Below are 17,899 nucleotides of genomic sequence, written 5' to 3' on the forward strand. Positions count from 1 at the left end.
CCTTCCCTGTGTCTCAAAATAAATTCTCTCACTTGCTTTTCCAAGCAGAGCCCTCTGAAAAGCGTGTCAGCAGCGGGGGTTTCACGCATGTTCCGTGAGCACAGGAAGCTGAAGATAAATTCAGCAACAGATCAGATGTAAAGAACTTTATTTATGCTGCCACGAGCAGCCAGGGGCCTCACGGGCTCCTGGGGATGGGGTGCAGGGGTACCCAGAGAAGGTTTGCCTGGGTGACCCCTCCTCCTGCTCCTCCTGCCTTCTCCCCATCCTCCAGCACAGAGAGAACCAAAAATATAATTCACAGAATTGTTTCTAATTTCAACAGCACTCTGCAGAAGTGTATGAGGGCACTGAGCTCTTCTCAGAATGATTTAAAATCCTACCACAGGTTAAGGAATTTTACATCTCGTTTTACTCATCTCCCAGAGCCTCTGACTTCATTGCGTCCTCCTGAATTTTGCTGATATGAGTGAGGAGAACCAGGCCCCAGAGTTACTGCCAGGAACAAATCAATGACAAGCTGGAACCACTTAGAGAGTGTTAAATCACTTTTATATAAAAGTCCTGTCAATCCCAAACTGATGCCACCAGTGATTTAAAGCACTTTACCATATGGCCCACACTGTACCTTGAAAAACAAGGGGGAAAAAAAAAGCTCTTAAAACATTTAAACTGTTTAAAGTAGAGTGGAAATATCCCATTCCAGAGGGAAAGGTGAAGCTTGAAATCAAACTGCAGAGTGGACAACTAAGGGATAACCCATGTATCCATCCCTATCCCTTCTTTAAAGAAGGCTACAAGAGGGAATTTGGTGGAATTTAGTTGATTTTTAAATCACAAATACCGAGACAGATCTCATCTTCTGTATTTTACCTCTTTATTGTTTTTTGGTGGAGAATATCAGTGCATCCTAGAATTTGCAAAACAAAGAAGGATGTAAGATACAAAATAATTCTTCAGATGTGCTACTGCACCCCAGTACAGAACTTGGAAGAAAAAAAAAATTATTTATTTACTTCTCTGCAGCTCTTTGCAAGCCTCTTCTCTTTCTAAGCAAGAAACAAAGTCAGCCACAAATACAGATGATTAATTCCTTAGAGAAAACTACTTTACGAGTTTTAATACAAAATTACACCCTTCCCATAGGCTGGAATGTTGTGGTAAACACAGGCAGTTTTGGGTATAGGATGGAAATCTCTCCCTGTTATTAACATAGTTCTTGGAGGAATTTTTAGAAGCACATTGATTTCATCCCAGTTTTATGTCACAGAACAACCAGAAATCAGCAGTGTCCCAAAACCAAGGAAAAGAAGGCAAGAGCTCATGTAGCAGATAGGACTGGGAGACTGATTTCAGTGAAATCCAAGTGCCAGAGCAGCTCAGCTCCTGGTTGTTTTGTTGTTGTTTGTTTGTTTATTTGTTTTTAAGTGAGGTGTGAGGATTTAACTCTGGCTGAAGGACGTGGCCTTTGGGGGCCTGGGTCATTCCTGGGCGTGGTCCTGGGCTCTGGGATGGATTGGAGGAGAGGTAAAGCTGCTCTTCTCCACGAGCAGCCCCAGGCTAAGCCCCTTATGCAATCCTTGGTCACAACCTCGGCTGGGCTCAGCAGCTCCAGGATTTCAGGACCTTTGCAGCATCAGTTGCTTTGCTGAGAAACGAGTCCTGCCTGTAAGGCATAAATTATGCAGATCTGATGTTTTCAGCATGAAAATGCACCAGGAAAACTGATTTTATCCTGATCGAGGGAAAGCCATGGAAAGGGCTGGTGACAAGGAAGGAGAATTGTTGGAAGCAGCTCTTGCAGATGAAATGTGGGGAAAAGGGAACAAGAAGAGGTCAGGCCTGGGAGCATCCACACATATTTAGATATTAGGGGATAATTCTTCCCTGTGAGGGAGGTGAGGGTTCCAGTGGTGCCCAGAGAAGCTGTGGCTGCCCCTGGATCCCTGGAAGCATCCAAAGTCAGGTTGGATGGGGCTTGGAGCACCCCGGGGTAGTGGAAAGTGGCAGGGTGTGAAATTTTTGGCATTTTTAATGTCCCTTCCAATCCAGACCCTTCCATGATTCCATGATTTGCACTGTTTAACTGTTTAACCTTTCTTCTCCCAGCCTCAGGCTCTCTTCTAATCCTGAGATTACCAAAGGGATGGAAGCAGGGTGAGGCTCCAGTGCTTTCCCACAGTGCATGGTTAATCCAGACCCAGTGGGCATGCAGCTGAGGAAAAAGGTTAACATGGTTAAATGCAAAATCATCCAAATTCTGCAAAATCATCCAAAATCATCCAAATCCTGCTGCTTCCCTGCCAGCTGTGGAAACAGGTGGGGAAGGGCAGGGTTTATTCCTCTTGGAAGAGGGGGAAAACTGAATCAAAGATTATTTCTCTAGTTGATAAATTACAACCAGCTGGACATGTGCACTCCCAGACCATCAGCACTCCCAGCTGCTCCCAGATCCATTTCCTGGAGAAAAGAAGAAAAACTCGGGATTGCTGGGGCACAGCAAGGGCAGTGCTGTGTAAACACTTCAGAACAGCGAGGGGCCTTTCACACCTGGTGCTGCCACACGCGAGAAAACCGTGATAAAATGATGTCAGTGTGCTTAGTCTGAGTTACACAGAGGGGAAACTTTTATCAGAATGAGGTTTTTAATGACCTATTCATCTTTTAGGACAATTCCCCCAAAAGGCAGCAGCAGATTTACTCTTCTGTAAGAAGAAAATGCCAGTTACGTGTGGTGTGTGGGAAGCAGGGGCGAATGATTTCATTGAACTGAATCATTTTCTCACTCGTTTTACTTCCACTTGTGCCGTTTCCTGTGACTTTGACAAGAGTTTGAAACCGCAGTGAAGAAACCGGTTTCTTTTCTATGCAGATGGGAGGATTGTGAGCATCTCATTTCAGGGAGTTGTTTACACTGGCTCGTTCACATCGGTGTGAGAATGGAAATGAGATTGTGGGTTTGTAACAGATGATGCAAACACACCTGACAGGAGGTTATAACCAGGTGGGGTTCGGTCTATTCTGTAATCAGCAATAGGACAAGAGGAGATGATCCTAAACTGTGCCAAAACTGGTTTAGTTTGGACATCAGGAGGAATTTCTCCTTGGCAGAGGCTGCCAGGGAGGTTTGGAGTGCCCATCCCTGGAGGTGTTTAAGGAAGGGCTGAGTGGCTGCTTGGACTCGATGCTCTTGGAGGGCTTTTCCAATCTCAGTGATTCTGTGATTCCCTAATTCTCTAATTCAAACCGCACCATGACAAACTCCGGGCATCTGCGGATGTGACAGGAGCAGCCTCGGCACCGGGGTGGGGAAGAACCCGCAACTTGGCACTGTCTGAGACATGACAGAGGCGAGCACAGAGCCCCGGCCCGGCTGGGTTGGAAGGGGCTGTTCCCACAGCTAGACCAGTCCCATCCCGAGCAATGACAGAGGCGAGCACAGAATCGATCTCAGTTCGGGTTGGAAGGGGCTGTTCCCACAGCTAGACCAGTCCCATCCCGAGCAATGACAGAGGCGAGCACAGAATCGATCTCAGTTCGGGTTGGAAGGGCCGTCCCCACAGCCGGGCCGGTTCCGTCCCGAGCCGTGCTAGAGGCGAGCACAGAACCAATCCCGGCTGGATTGGAAGGGCCGTTCCCACAGCCGGGCCGGGTCCGTCCCGAGCCATGCTAGAGGTGAGCACAGAACCCCGGTTCGGGTTGGAAGGGCCGTTCCCACAGCCGAGCCGGGTCCGTCCCGAGCCGTGCTAGAGGCGAGCACAGAATCGATCCCAGTTCGGGTTGGAAGGGCCGTCCCCACAGCCGGGCCGGTTCCGTCCCGAGCCGTGCTAGAGGTGAGCACAGAATCCCGGTTCGGGTTGGAAGGGCCGTCCCCACAGCCGGGCCGGTTCTATCCCGAGCCATGCTAGAGGTGAGCACAGAACCAATCCCGGCTGGATTGGAAGGGCCGTTCCCACAGCCGAGCCGGTTCTATCCCGAGCCATGCTAGAGGTGAGCACAGAATCGATCCCAGTTCGGGTTGGAAGGGCCGTTCCCACAGCCGGGCCGGTTCCGTCCCGAGCCGTGCCAGGGGCGGGCACAGAACCAATCCCGGCTGGATTGGAAGGGCCGTTCCCACAGCCGGGCCGGGTCCGTCCCGAGCCGTGCTAGAGGTGAGCACAGAACCCCGGTTCGGGTTGGAAGGGCCGTTCCCACAGCCGGGCCGGTTCCGTTCTCTCGGTGCCTCGGCCGGGCCCAGGCGCCTCCCCGGGGCGGGCCCGGGCGCGCGGCCCGCGCATGCTCCGCTGAGGCCTGCGCCGCGCCGGGACCGCCGCCCTCCGTTCTCCGCCGCCGCCGAGCGCTGCGGGCCGGCCCGCACTGTGCCGCTCCCGGCCCGGGCTCTGCCGTGTCCGCACCGCGTCCGCACCGCCCGGCCAGCCCGCACCGAGCGCCCCGGGCCGCCCCGCGGGGCCGTGCCGCCCCGCCGGGCACCTCGGCAGCGGTGAGTGGGGCCGGCTGTGGGGGAGCCGGGAGGGCGGTGCGGGCCGTGCGGGCCGTGCGGGCGCCGGTGCCGGGGAGGCTCCGCGGGGGCGGCGTGGGGCTCTCCCGGCGGCCGCGCCCGGGCTGCCCTCAGCCGAGAGGGGCTGATTCCCCGGGTGCGGAACCTGCTCGGTGCCCTGAGCCGAGAGGGGCCGGTGCCTTCAGCCATGAGGGGCCGGTGCCCCGGTGCGGAACCTCCGCGGTGCCCTCAGCCATGAGGGGCCGGTGCCCCGGTGCGGAACCTCCTTGGTGCCCTCAGCCATGAGGGGCCGGTGCCCCGGTGCGGAACCTCCGCGGTGCCCTGACCGAGGGGTGCGGCACCGCTGTGTCCCCTCTGGCCGACAGGGTGCGGATAGAGGTGTCCCTAACCCGGGGCTGTCAGAGCCGCGTTTCGGCCCCAGGTCGGCGGCAGGAGGAACGGCATGAAAAGCTCCGGTTCTGGCCGCCGGTGGGTTTGGAGGAGTTAAAAAGCCCCCGGAGCCCGTGGGTGAGCTCGCTGTGCCGGGGAGATCCCGCTGCCTTCCGCTCCCGGGCAGGCGGCGGCCTTGGGGCTGTTGATGGTGTCCAGCTGTCGGTCTGGCACAGAGCTGTTCTCTGTAAGGCACAGGGACACCTGGGGACATCTTCCATCCCCTTCCCCCACGGGAGGCAGGTGACAGCCGTGGCTGCTCACCTGTGGCTGGGTGTCCATCACTCCGAAGGACACGCGGGGATGCAGAGCAGGGAACCTGACAGGCAAGGTGTGCTGGCTGTGCACCTTCTCCTGATGCCTAAAACATAATTCTGCTCTGTGTTGGGTAATGGGCAGGGAATCAGAACAAAATCGATCTTCCGAACCAATCTGTGTTTCTGTAATCGTGTTGAATTGGGATTTTAAAAATCTGTGTATGAGGAGAACCTGGACAGGTCTGAAGCACATCAGGCCTGCTGCTAATAATGTGGGTTGAGGTAGAAAGACAACTCAGCAGTGGCTCAGTGTGGCAGGAGAAGATGGATCCAGCCCTGTTCAAACACACTGACCCTGTGCTTGGGAGGATGCAGTGTCTGTCTAAGGGATTAGCAATGAGAAATCATGTTTTGAGGCATGTCTAGAATGCACAGTGCAAGAAAACTTGGGGATTTTTTTTTTTTTTTTTTTTTTTTTGTGATTCTTTTATTGGGGGAGGCAGATGGAACTAATTCCAAGCCGTGTCAGTGTTTAAACTAAACTCCAGTGAACCCAGCTTTGCTTGGGGAAGATTCCCTGGAGTTTTATTTCCCAGTGGAGTGGATGTACTTTGGTACTGCTTTATTCAGCTCCTGGAGCTCTGTATTAAGTTCAGTTTTGCCCTTATAAGGGGACTGGGAGGCATTTCCTCCTGGCACTTGTTTTTAAAACACACAGGAAGTTGCACCTTGATCTGGGTCTGTGTTAGGTGATACCAAGACAGGTGCTTTGAAATGCGGGGCCAGCTCAGGACATGCTGCTCTGGCTGTGCCAGCAAACCCGTCAGCCTTGAGATGTTCAAAGTTTGTCATCGCGGGCAGATGCTACAAATAGTTTTGTCAGTCCATTTATAGTGATTGAGTTGTTAAATATGTTATTTATCGAAGTGTCACAGTATCTGCAAGCTGTCCCAAAGCCCGGTGGTACAGTGTATCTCTGGCCTTTGGGAAAGGTGATGTGGAAAGCTTGTAAAAAGCCAGGGTGAATGGGTTTAAACTTGCACAAGAATATAAACACAAAATAGAAACAGTTTTTAAGTTTGTGAACTCCTGGAAGGTTGTGAGCTCAGAATTAATTGCAAAGTGCCCCTTTTTTGAGAGGTAGCTTCTGTAAATGTTGAACTGTTTCTGTATGTTCAAATCGTCTGTTCAGTGATTTTAGTTAATAAACAATCAGGAATATTTAATGCAAAAGCTTTGAAAAGCAAACCTGTGTCAGCTGCAAAGCAGAAAGGTGAAGTGCACCTGAACATCACTCAGGGGTAAAATCAATATTCCTTTTAAACTCATTTTTCCCTTGGTCAGACAGAGTCTGCAATTTCGAGTTAGTTTAATTCTTTTGCCTTACCTCTTCGTGGCTGGAAGTAAGGCAGGGTTCTTACAAGTGATATAAATTCAGGAAGTTTAGACAGACATTTCTGTAGTGGTTTAGTCTTGCAAATAAAGACAGAATTCAAAGAAATCAGCTTCCCTTTTTTGTGTGGAGGGGAAAAATCTGTTTTCACAGGTAGCATCCTGACAGCTTCACCTCTTTCCCACCACATACCTCCCCCTGCTCCCTGGATTTGGAGGTGAAACATCTTTTTCTTCAACAGGACTGGCCTCAGGTGCCTTGACACTTTCTAATGCCTGATCTGGCATGAGGAAGAGGCTCAAAATGAGGAAGGGAGCTTCAAAATCCAGCACCCAGACAGATAATCCTTGTGTTGGGTGTGAATTGCAGCAGAAAGAGCTGCTCTGATTCCATAAAGAGGAAGGTGTTTGCATTGTTTGGAGAGGCCAAAGCTTTCACACATAAAAGCAAACCCTTAGGACTGGTTTTATCGAGGTGTGAAAAGGCTTGTTGTGAGAATTCCTGACCCAGAAAGGAGCTTGAGAAGCCAGATTATGGAGGGAGCACCGAGCTGGGGCTCGTTCCTGATTTGTCTCGTGTCCAACAGCAATTAAAAATGATAAAATGTTTTCTTCTGGGTGAAAAACTGGCAATATTCACGTTGTTCTTTTTCAGCCTGGCTAGCAGTTTGCAATTCAGGCATTATTCCTGTAAACACATTCAGAGTTGCTCCAGATCTTTGAAGCACTCAAAATGCAATTAGGTTTCAGGTATTGGTGATGGCAAACACTTGCTAAATTGATAGAAAATGGCTTTTACAGTTCAAGCACATAATTCAGGCAGTTAATGCTGAAAGCCTGTCTGCAATAAAGCTTTTCATGGCTGATACTGCTCAGTTTTGCTGGCAGGGTTAGAAAGAAATGCTTGAACCTCATCAAGAAGGAAAATGGAGCCTTAAAAAAAAAAAAAAAATCAGCATTTTGGGGTTTTGGCAGCTAAATTGCCACTTCCATGTCGTGCTGTAGTTTCTATGCAGGACATGAAGTGACAGATGAAGGGGGTTGTTCTCTCACTTGATTTCTTTAGCAGCACTTTGGGGCTCCCATCCAGGATTTGCTTTTGATCCTTCCAAAAAGCTGAAACAGTGCTGAAAACTGCTGGAAGAAGAAGTTGCTGATCGTTTTCTTGGGCAAAATGGCTGCAATTTCTCTTGACTGAAAGTGGAGAGGAGGAAGTACAGTTGAGTGGTTTTAATGTCCTGGCCTGTTGCAGGCAGGTGGATTTTTAAGGAACATGCCCTGACCATTTTCTTTCATGCTGAAGGGGTTTTTAAAACTGCAAATAGGTTTGCTAGCTGGAGTAATTCTTGGCTTTGTTTTTTTTCCTTGAACTGGTTATATAAATGTAACATAAGTTGCATAACTGAGAGAAAAATTGAGCTACAGGAAACTGGGAGAGCAGTCTCGACATGGAAAAGTAAAGTCTGGAGCAGTTACTCTGCATATCAATAATGCCTTTTACACAGTGTGGGAGGTTTGATAACAGTGGTATTGATGTGATTGTGATCATGCCTTAAAACTGCTGGCACATAAAATTATTCTGTTGAGCTTACTCTAGATTTTCTTCTCCCCCCTTTGGGATGTAAAAGATAATCTAGGAAATAAAGGAAAAGAACTGGAAGTTGAGGGAAAAGCAGAGGATTTATGCATTATCCTGAACTGTGGAGAGTTTTTGTCTGAGAGAAAAAATGAATTTTTGTCTGAGGAGGAATCAACCTGCAGAGTAAGGTGGAAATAAGCAGAGAGTAGGAAAATTGTCACATTAAAGTGGTTTGGTGTTGCTGTTGGTCCTGCTTGGATCTGGTTGCAAACACTTCTCTGGAAATAGCAAGAAGGAGCCTTGACAAGAGGATTGGCTTTGGGAAACTCAGCTGTCATAAATCCATTTATCTGGTAGCTTTGCTTTATGATAGATTTTGCTGCTGCTCCTTTGAAGCAGGCCTGCTGCATAAGGGAGGCTCTGCTAATAAAGGGAGTTAATCCAGTGTTTAATGCAGTATTCTCTGAATTTTGAAGCATGTGGGATTTACTCTGAGTCAGGAGTTTGGCCCCAGTTCCCAAAGGCATAATTCCCTTTGAACACAAAATCTGACAACTGCTTTTCCTCCTTCCAGGAGAAATCTCCTAAAGGGAATTTGCACATTCCTCCCTAGTTTATAGAATGGATCTGAGAGGAGCTTTGGCTTGTTAAGACCCCAGAAATGAATATAATTCAAAGTTTTAGCAGTTTTGGACTCCAAGTGCTGTTTAGACTTCCTTGAGTGCTTCCTGTCTCTTCCAGCTATTCCAAGATTGAGTGGAATTTGTCTTTCTCATCAGGGGGCCCAGCTGGAGTTTAGCAGGATATTGAAATATTGAATTGTATTAGTGGCACTCTTAATAATAACCCTTCAATGTGGTGCATATTTTCTCAAAATGAATTTATTGGTCTTTCACTTCAGATCCTTGAAAGCACTTCATTTTCCTGGCTGGAAGCTGGCACTGAGCTAATATTGACTAATGTCATTTGGAACAGGAAAAAAAATTGTTGTTCAACTTAGGAAATGTGGGAAAAACCCTTAACACCTTGTTTGTCAGGAAAAGGATAGATCTAAACCTTCCACTTTTTTTTTTTTTTTTTTTTAGTGAGGGAAATGGAGCAGACAGTGCTCAATCCATGACTGGGACAGGAGGGAGGAGAGGGAACACAATTTGTTTGTGTATGGACTCAGATTTTCAGGAAATGAATTTGGCAGAGGTGACTTTTATGTTCATTTTGAGCCACCAGCAGCACAGAGAGATACATTAAACAAAACAAACCTTAAAAACCTTGGCACTTGGGCAGTCTAAATGACTTCCTGGTGCTTGCCATCCATAAATACCTGGCTCTGCTTGCCCCTGGATTTTACTGAAGTATGATAACAAATGCAAAGCATGTTTTTTTTATTTTTGTGGGTTGTTCTGTTTGGATTTTTTTCCTTTTCAGGAAGATAAATTAGTTGTAGGGCATATTAAAGGTACCACCTTAAGTGCTGCATTAGGCTCAGTTTTTTGTATTTAAATCTATTTTGCATGAGTTGTTTTTCTTGTCTCCAGGATATCAAACTCTCACCTCTTCTCTCAAGCTGGTGACCTCCTGCATGGAAAAAAAGGGGGAAAAAAGCCTCACCCTCAGTGCTGAGGTTCTGCACCCAGAGCAGCTGGAAGGTGGCATTTGCAGGTCACTCTGTGTGATGTTTTCTTGTGCACTCAGTGTTTCATGTTTACTGAGGATGCACAAGAAATAACCTTTCACTTCCTGGACACCTCTTATTTCACTTTTCCTCAAAGTACAGCAAAACAGGCACTGATAATTTTGAAATTGCTGGGGCTGAGAGTTTAAAAGTTCATAAAGGACCAGAGGTCAGGGAGCCTGAGCTGTGTTTATCACACCTTGGTGTCAGCCTGTTGTCACCCTCTGTCACTGTGTGCTGCAGGAATTACCCTCCCTCTGGAAAAAAAAAGTAATTACAAATTCACTGTTTGCCTCTTTGCTCTTTCCTGCTCTTGATTTGTATTGCATTTATATTAAATTCTATTTTTTTTTTTTCTTCTACTCTACTTTCTTGGCCTTAATACTCAAGCTGAAAGGTGCATTTGATTTTGGTAATGGAGTGACATCTGCAATTCCCAGATTTAGCACCTGCCACCTTCCAGTGTTCCTGATGGAAAAGTCTCCTTGGGCTCTGCAGGTTGTAATGGAGTTAGAACCTTGTAGCTCTTTTATTAGAAACCTCAGGGCTTGGCTTAAATGTCTTTTATTTGACTTGGGCATTGATTTGTAGAAGTCCCTTAACTCCAGGCTCTAAAGACAAGGGATAGTCAAGAGTTCTTGATCAGAGACAAGGAACCTCTGTGATCTCTGATTTTTGGTAGGATCATGACAATTCATTGCCAAGGAAACTCGTGTTAGTTGTCCTGGGGGGAACACCGAGGTTGTTAATCAATGATACAGAACAAACCCCATGGAGATGCAAATTGAGCTTTCCCAAGTGGAATTCTCCCCTGGAAGCCTTTGTTTTACCACGTGGAAAAAACCAACTTGTTATTCTACACCAACAATTGCTTCAGGAGAAATTCATGACCTTGAAGAACTTCCTTGTAGTTGTGGGGTTGATTGGCAGGGGAGAGCCTGGCTTTGGTTTGGATGTCAGAGCCCCACAGGGTAAGTGAGAGGCCATACAGGGACTGGCTTAAAGCTGCATTTTTACCACACAACAGCAATCTTCTGCCAAGTTAAAAAAAAAATCCTGTGGGTTTTACAGTCCTTACAGCTTCCTGCACATGTGACTGACAACTCAGCCAGGCTCCAGATATATAAGCAAGATACATCAGCAAACAGGCTGGGCTTAGGAAGAAGGCACCTTTTAAATCCTGAGAGCTCTGTGCCAGCACAGACTTAAAGCACCTAAAGCTGAGGTGCTGATCAGATTAACTGTGTGATTAACTCTTCACCCTTTGTTGGGATGTTTACCTCCCAGTTCCAGGGTGCCACCTCCAGGTTTAGTCACACCGTGTTCTTTGGAGTTTGCTGTTGAATTAAGTGAAAAAAGAAATCTGTTTCTCTTGGCTTGTGGTGTGTGTGAGGCAGGAGGGGCATCCTTGGGGCTGTGGTTTCTATCAGCTCTGTGAGAACTTGGGAAGATCCTGGGTGGGGAACATCAAGCTGAGTTGAGGTGGAGCAGTTTAGCTCAGTCAGGCACAGAATAATTGTGCATAGAATTGTTCACAGAATAATTGGGCACAGAATAATTGTTTGCAGAATAATTGTGCACAGAATTGTTCACAGAGTAATTGTGCACAGAATTGTTCACAGAATAACTGTGTACAGAGGAATTGTTTACAGAATTGTTTACAGAATTGTTCACAGAATAGCTGTGTACAGAGGAATTGTGCACACAATTGTGCACAGAATTGTTCAAAGAAAAATTGTGCATAGAAATGTTCACAGAATGATTGTTCACAGAATAACTGTGTACAGAGGAATTGTTTACAGGATTGTTCACAGAATAATTGTGCACAGAACTGTGCACAGAATTCTCCCCACACCTGCAGCACAGCCTGGAGCTGGTGCTGTCTGTGCATCATTTCCCATCCCTATGGAACCTCCCTCTCTCTCTGTACTTGAAATATTAATTTTATATGACCAGGGCAGGAGCTGCCAGCCTATAAATCTGTATCCTTCACCTCTTGACAGCCCCTCATTGATTCTGTTTCCTGCTTTGTCCCATGAACAAACTCCTCAGGACTTGTTTGATCTGCTGTGTCCTTGTTCCTTAAGTGCTTGATGAAGTTTAATTAGCAGTGAAATTGCTGTGCTTGTTTGTGTGCACACTGCTGACTCCCTTTTGGCCCCTGAGTTCTGTAAAAGAACACACACAAATCGCTGCCCATCACTGAGATTATTACATAAAAAACTGGATTTCTCCAAGCTCTGTGGCGAGTTCAGCCTTTGAAACACAGCTCAGATGCAAACCACTCTCCCTGATAATTTTGCTGATATTGCAAAGGTTTTTGTTAAAACCACAACATTTTCCAGCCAAAACCAGGGAAAAGGAGATTTACTGCCTATTTCAGCTCACATTTTGGAAGCTCTTTAATCTGCAGTAGTTCTGCATTTAGGGCCAGGCCAGCTGGCAGATGTGCACATGATCACTCCAAGTGTCCCATCCCTGCTCTGCTGGGTGGCACAATTCCTTGTTTTGAGCAATAAACTCTGACAGCCACCAGTAAAGCAGGGACACCTTCACCAGTCTCTGGTGTACATCTGCTCACAGCCACAGCAATTTTAGAAATGTTTTAGGGGATGTTCTAATCACCAGGTTATCCTTTAAAAAAAAAATCTCTGTTCAATATTAGTAGTTTTCAAAATCAGTGGAGATGAGCAGCTTTCCCAGGCCATTTCAAGATAATTATTTATTAAAACCTGGTGTTGCTCAGTTCCAGAGACAGGGAAAGTTGGGTGTGGTTAATTAGCAGGGAATACTGACAGAATGATCCTTATCTTTTGAACAAATACACATTGATGGCCCTGTAAAACTTTTCTACATGTCTGTACTCATTGAGAGGGCACAGCCTGAAAGGGAAATGTTTAATTAGTTAAGGCCTAACCAAAGAAGCAGCTTTATATGTTATATCTCTGTGTTAATAGAGCTTAATTTTTTAGGATTTAGTTTTGAATCAGACTTTTAAGGGTTTAGAGCAAGGACTCTGCTCCATCAGCATAAAATGGGCTAAAATGGGATAATTCCCTTTTCCCCCATTTGTCTCAGCCTCATCCAGAGTTGGGGTGAGCATGAAAATGGGGATAGGAAGGAAAAGTTCCTTTTTGGGAATCTGACCTGGCTGCTGTGGAGGAACCCAGGGTGATGGGTGCTCTTCAGCAGAACTGGTGACTCAGAATTGTGTTGAGGAGTTGGCTGTGGTTGGAGTTTTCCTGCTGAGCCTCACATCATTCGCTCAGTTTCCAGCTCAGGTTTGTCTTCCTGCTTCCATTTGCATTTGATACTGATCATTTCCTGGAGCTGGGACCTAAAAGTATAAAATAGGGTGAGTTTTTATCTGTGAGCATGAATAATGGGGGGCTCAGGCCAATAATTATGCAATAATTGTGTTCTTTCCTCTTTCATTTTGTGGCTGTGGTCTTGTTCTAAGTCAAAGGCTCTGGCTTTAGGAAGAGAAAAATTGTAATTTCATCAAGATGTGTTTTTAGTAAGACAAAATGTCATCTTATGCTTAAGAAAATAAATATTTGCACACCAGTCCTCTCATGAAGAGGCAGGAACATCTTTCATGTAGCACTTTAGTAATAAATAATTTTTAATACAAGTAACACCTCAGACATCCATTTTTAACTTATAATTGGATTTATTGCCAGATTAAATGTGTGTGTTTCAGTCCTATTGATAACTAGCAAGGAATGGCTGTTCTTGAAATATCTGGAATTTTCCTCCCTTGCCCCATCTGTTTGCTCTTGTGTTAGAATAGAACAGCAAAGAATTCACAAGATTTGAAAATTGTGGCTTTGGCTTCTGGAATTCTCAATTAAACTTTCATCATTCCCAGCTGAAATGGCAGGGTGCCTTTTCCAGAGGCATTTTTCGTTTGGGGAAGGTGCCCCTGCCCATGGAATGAGATGGGTCCTTCCCAATCCAAACCATTCCCTCATTCCAGGCCAAGCATGTGATGAAAACTGGCAGAAAACAGAGTTTAAAGCAGCCTAAAAAAGTCCTTTGCCCTGATTTCAGTGACTCCTGGTCACAGTCCATTAGCTCTGGATTTCTTGAGACAGAAGTAAGAAGTGGGATGGTATTTCTGGAGTGTTTAACACTTAATAAACCAAGGCTTTTAATATCACCAAAATAAAAATGTACAGAGCAAGTGTTCTAAGTGGGATTAATTTTCCTGGCTCTGATTGATGAGGAAATAGTGCCATGCAAATTTCAATTTTTGGAAATTGAATTCTCCTCCTGTAGAACAGGATTATGGAGTTTTCTGTGTAAATTCAGGTGAATTTGCTCATGAGAATGTTTTCTGCATGTCTTGTTCCACTAAAATGTCAGATTTTCATCAGGGATGAATTGTACAGTGAGCACTGAAGGGGGACAAAAATAGACTGTGCACTGAGGCATTTGTTGAGTTTATTTCCCTGTAAGAATGAGGAAAATGATTCCTTTTTTCTCTTTACATGGAAAGATGTGGCTGGAATTGTGTGCAGAGATGCAGCAGGTGTTTTTTAATTGCAAATAATATTTTATATAAAGATAACCACTGTGTGTGCACAAAAGCCACATACATAAAAATAAATGTTGGCTTTTTTTATTGCTGGCTAAATTTAATTTATGTGAATTTCCATTTGAGAAATGAACCAATTTGACATAAATACCAAGGCAGAAATGCAGCTTGGTTGTGGCCAGATTTCCAGATTGTGACACCCAGGGCAATATTTTGATTTGAAAATCAGGTATTTGCCCTTTGTGGGGTGCATATGGTAATTCTCAAATTCCTTAAGAAATGTGCTGGAGGGTTGATACATCCAAGTTACTGCAGGAATTACAGATTTTTTAATTTATTTTTTTCCTAAAACAGATTTCTGTGAGTTTTTTCTGAAGTTTCTGATTTACCTTTCAACACAGAGATCTGCTTCATGTCCCTGATATTTATTTAATGTCTACTAAAATATTCTCTCAGATCTTTGAATTCTGATGCTATTCAAGATTATGATTTTTTAAAAAATTTTAAATTTTTTTTTTTTTTTAAGTGCTGATGCATTTTGAGGCAGTTCTCATGGGATAACAATGCTCTGGTAATTACAGTGACAGGACAGTGGTTTCTGAACCTCCCAAAAATCCAGAGGTTTCTGTGAATTATGGAAATGCCTGATGTGGGATTGCTGCTTTTTGTAAGGGATGAACCAACAACAAGATGAAATTGGAGGTTTTGTTGTTCAAATTCCTGCAATTCAACTTTTGAGTTGTTTTTAAGGCCAGAAAAATTAAAAAAGTTCTTTGTGGAGAAGAGAATTTAGAGCTGAAAGCCTCTCTCTTTTCTTCCCTTTTGCTTTTCTTTATGATCTCTTTTAAGGCATGAGCATCACAAATTATTTATTATTTAATTATTGGGACAATATCATTGCAATTCTGGCAAAGACTTTGGTTTATACAATTTTTAAGCAGATAAGGGTTGTGATGTCCTCAGTTCTGTGCATGCACAGGCCACCTTCTGCTTTTATTTCTCATTTTCTCCAGGATTCCATGTGCTTTACAGTGGAATTTGTAGAAGTGCTGCCCACTGCAATTAAATATTTAGAATATTTCATTTGTAGCAATATAAAAAAAAATCCAGAGGGGAGGGGTGTGAAGCTACACTCACAGCTCAGTTAAAATTAAAACCAAATTTTTGCAACAAATAATGAATTCTAAATTTACCCTCCCCCCTCCAAAAAACAAAAAATTCAGAAAATTTCGTGTCTCATGGTCTCTGAGGCACAAAATGTGCTGTTAGTTCTGGTATCAAGTTCAAAAGGGGAAATACAAAACCCCAGTTCTAGAGCCCAGTTCCTGTTTTTGTGACTTGACAGTTTGAGCTGGGACTTTGTTGCTGCTGGGTTTTGTTCATTTGGGACAGAGAAAAATTGGTTTTAATAGTTTATAATTGGGTTAGTCTGGGCTTAATGTTTATCTGTCTTCTCTTTTTTCTGAGTTTAGGTGAAAACTTCACCCAAATTGGTGATGTTGTGCTTTTTCTGGGAAAAAAAAAAAATCAGAAAATGGTATTTTTTTATGACTGTCACAATTTAATGGAGAGAAAAAATTAATAATTCATTCATAGGTACCTGATAGAGTAGTGCAAATGAAATATCAGCAACTTCCATAAGATATGAAGTGTTGTTCCTAAAGATTTTGGGATTTTTCCTCTTGTGTTTTGTTTTTGTTTTTTTTCCCTTGATGTCAAAAATTAAAAAAAAAAAAAAAAAAAAAAAAAAAAAAAAAAAAAAAAAAAAGCCACTCAACCCCAGAAGAAACTGTTGTTAGTTTTGGCTGTGAGAGAAGAAGATGCAATAAAAACTTGGCATAACTTCTGAAGGATTTATGTGAGGATTAATTATATGATTGCAGCATTAACTCTGCTGTGCTACCACTTTCCTCTCTTTTTTCTTCCCTTTGCCATTTCTTTAGGATCTCTTTTAAGGCATGAGCATCACAGTTTAATTATTTATTATTTAATTATTTGGTCAATATCACTGCAATTCTGGCAAAGACTTTGTTTATATGATTTTTAAGCACATAAATAATTCTGGAGACCTGGTTGTGTATATAAAACATACAGGATCACATATTACCACCTCTAATATATATAGTCTAGTATTACTGATACCTGATTAGCATAATTAATCTTGATTAAACTTTACATTTGTCATGAAGATTATTTTAAAGGTTTTTCTGTTGTCTTCTGTTTCCATGGTGAATGTACAGTCAAAGTCTAAAAATTACGAATTAAACTCTGTGGAAATTCCCTGAATGTGACCACCAGTTCCTGTAAATAAGACAAAGAGGGGTTTTTCTGATTTTTGTGGGGTTCAAACAACAAAGGGCAGAGATCCTCCATTCAGAAAGTTGTGATCACAGCATTGGGATTTCTGGGGGTGATCTTGGAGGGCAACTCAGTAATTCAGTGTCTTAGGGGGCAACTCTGTAATTCAATATTTTATAGGGCAACTCAGTAATTCAGTGTTTTGGAGGGTAACTGAGTAATTCAATATTTTATAGGGCAACTCAGTAATTCAGTGTTCTGGAGGGCAACTCAGTAATTCAGTGTCTTAGGGGGCAACTCAGTAATTCAGTGTTCTGGAGGGCAACTCAGTAATTCAATATTTTGGAGGGCAACTCAGTAGCTCAGCATGGCTACAGTTACGGAGGAGAGGGTAAGAAATTATTTTCTCAATGTTTGGGAGTTACCTGTTAAACTTTTGGAGAATGATTTTAGCATGACAACCCCTAATTTCAAGTCCTTTTTAATATTGGATGACAGTAGCATAAGCTCATGTGTGACCTTTTCCAAAATGATCCTTGAAGGCTGAAAGAAGGAGGAGCAAATCCTGGTGAATTTTTCCTGCTGTTTCCCTGATCCTCTGTCCTGGAGCTCCTGAGAGTGGCCAGGGTGTGGAGCAGGAGCTGTCAGGGCCAGAGGGATTTGGGATGAGCCTTGGGATGAGTCACCCCCATCTGAGTCAGTGCAAGAAGCCATTGAACAAGAGTGGCCCAGCTTAGCTATTTTTAATATTTGCTTACTCACATTTACTGTACTAAGCTCTTTACAGGAAAGGTAGTTAAGAGCTGGAGTAAGCTCTTAAAGCCACTTTCCATGGCTGCAGCTCCTTTAATTGATTACAAGTGATGGCCTCAGTCTTTTTTTTGTTTTTTTTTTGTTTTTTTTTTTTTTCCCTGAGCTTTTAAGGTCAGAAAAAGCTTTTTTTTCAGCTTTTAGAGTGGGCATAATTCTTATACCTGATGGTTCCACAAGTGCTGCAGTGTGGTGCTCACAGGATTGCCTCTGGACCTACAGGGATAAATTGGACTCTAAAACCAGCAGGAGCAGCTTGGTACTACCTGGAGGTTTTTTTTGACCTCACCAGGTGGAATCTTGTCTCTGAAAGACCATGGTTTAATATCTGAATAAAACATTCTGAGGTTTTAGCCACGATGGAATAAACAAGTCCCAACTTTTGTTTGCAGTGGCCAGGGAGGCACAGCCCTGGCTCTGTCCT

At 44.3% G+C, this 17,899-nt stretch overlaps 1 protein-coding gene across 3 annotated transcripts in view; it reads left to right on the top strand.

Moving 5' to 3' along the window:
• Positions 1–4,278: 4,278 nt before the first annotated feature.
• Positions 4,279–17,899, top strand: part of JAK1 (Janus kinase 1) — a 45,516-nt gene continuing 31,895 nt past the window's right edge. Inside the window, exon 1 of one of the 3 annotated variants that reach the window (XM_056497803.1) lies at positions 4,279–4,480. The gene's annotated coding sequence lies outside the window, so the exon portion shown is untranslated. Of the gene's footprint in view, positions 4,481–13,103; positions 13,183–17,899 lie in introns of those variants that run through there. The other 2 variants (XM_056497802.1, XM_056497804.1) reach the window with 2 other exon arrangements.

Source organism: Oenanthe melanoleuca, chromosome 8 (genome assembly GCF_029582105.1).
Source record: "Oenanthe melanoleuca isolate GR-GAL-2019-014 chromosome 8, OMel1.0, whole genome shotgun sequence".
NCBI classification, from domain to species: domain Eukaryota; kingdom Metazoa; phylum Chordata; class Aves; order Passeriformes; family Muscicapidae; genus Oenanthe; species Oenanthe melanoleuca.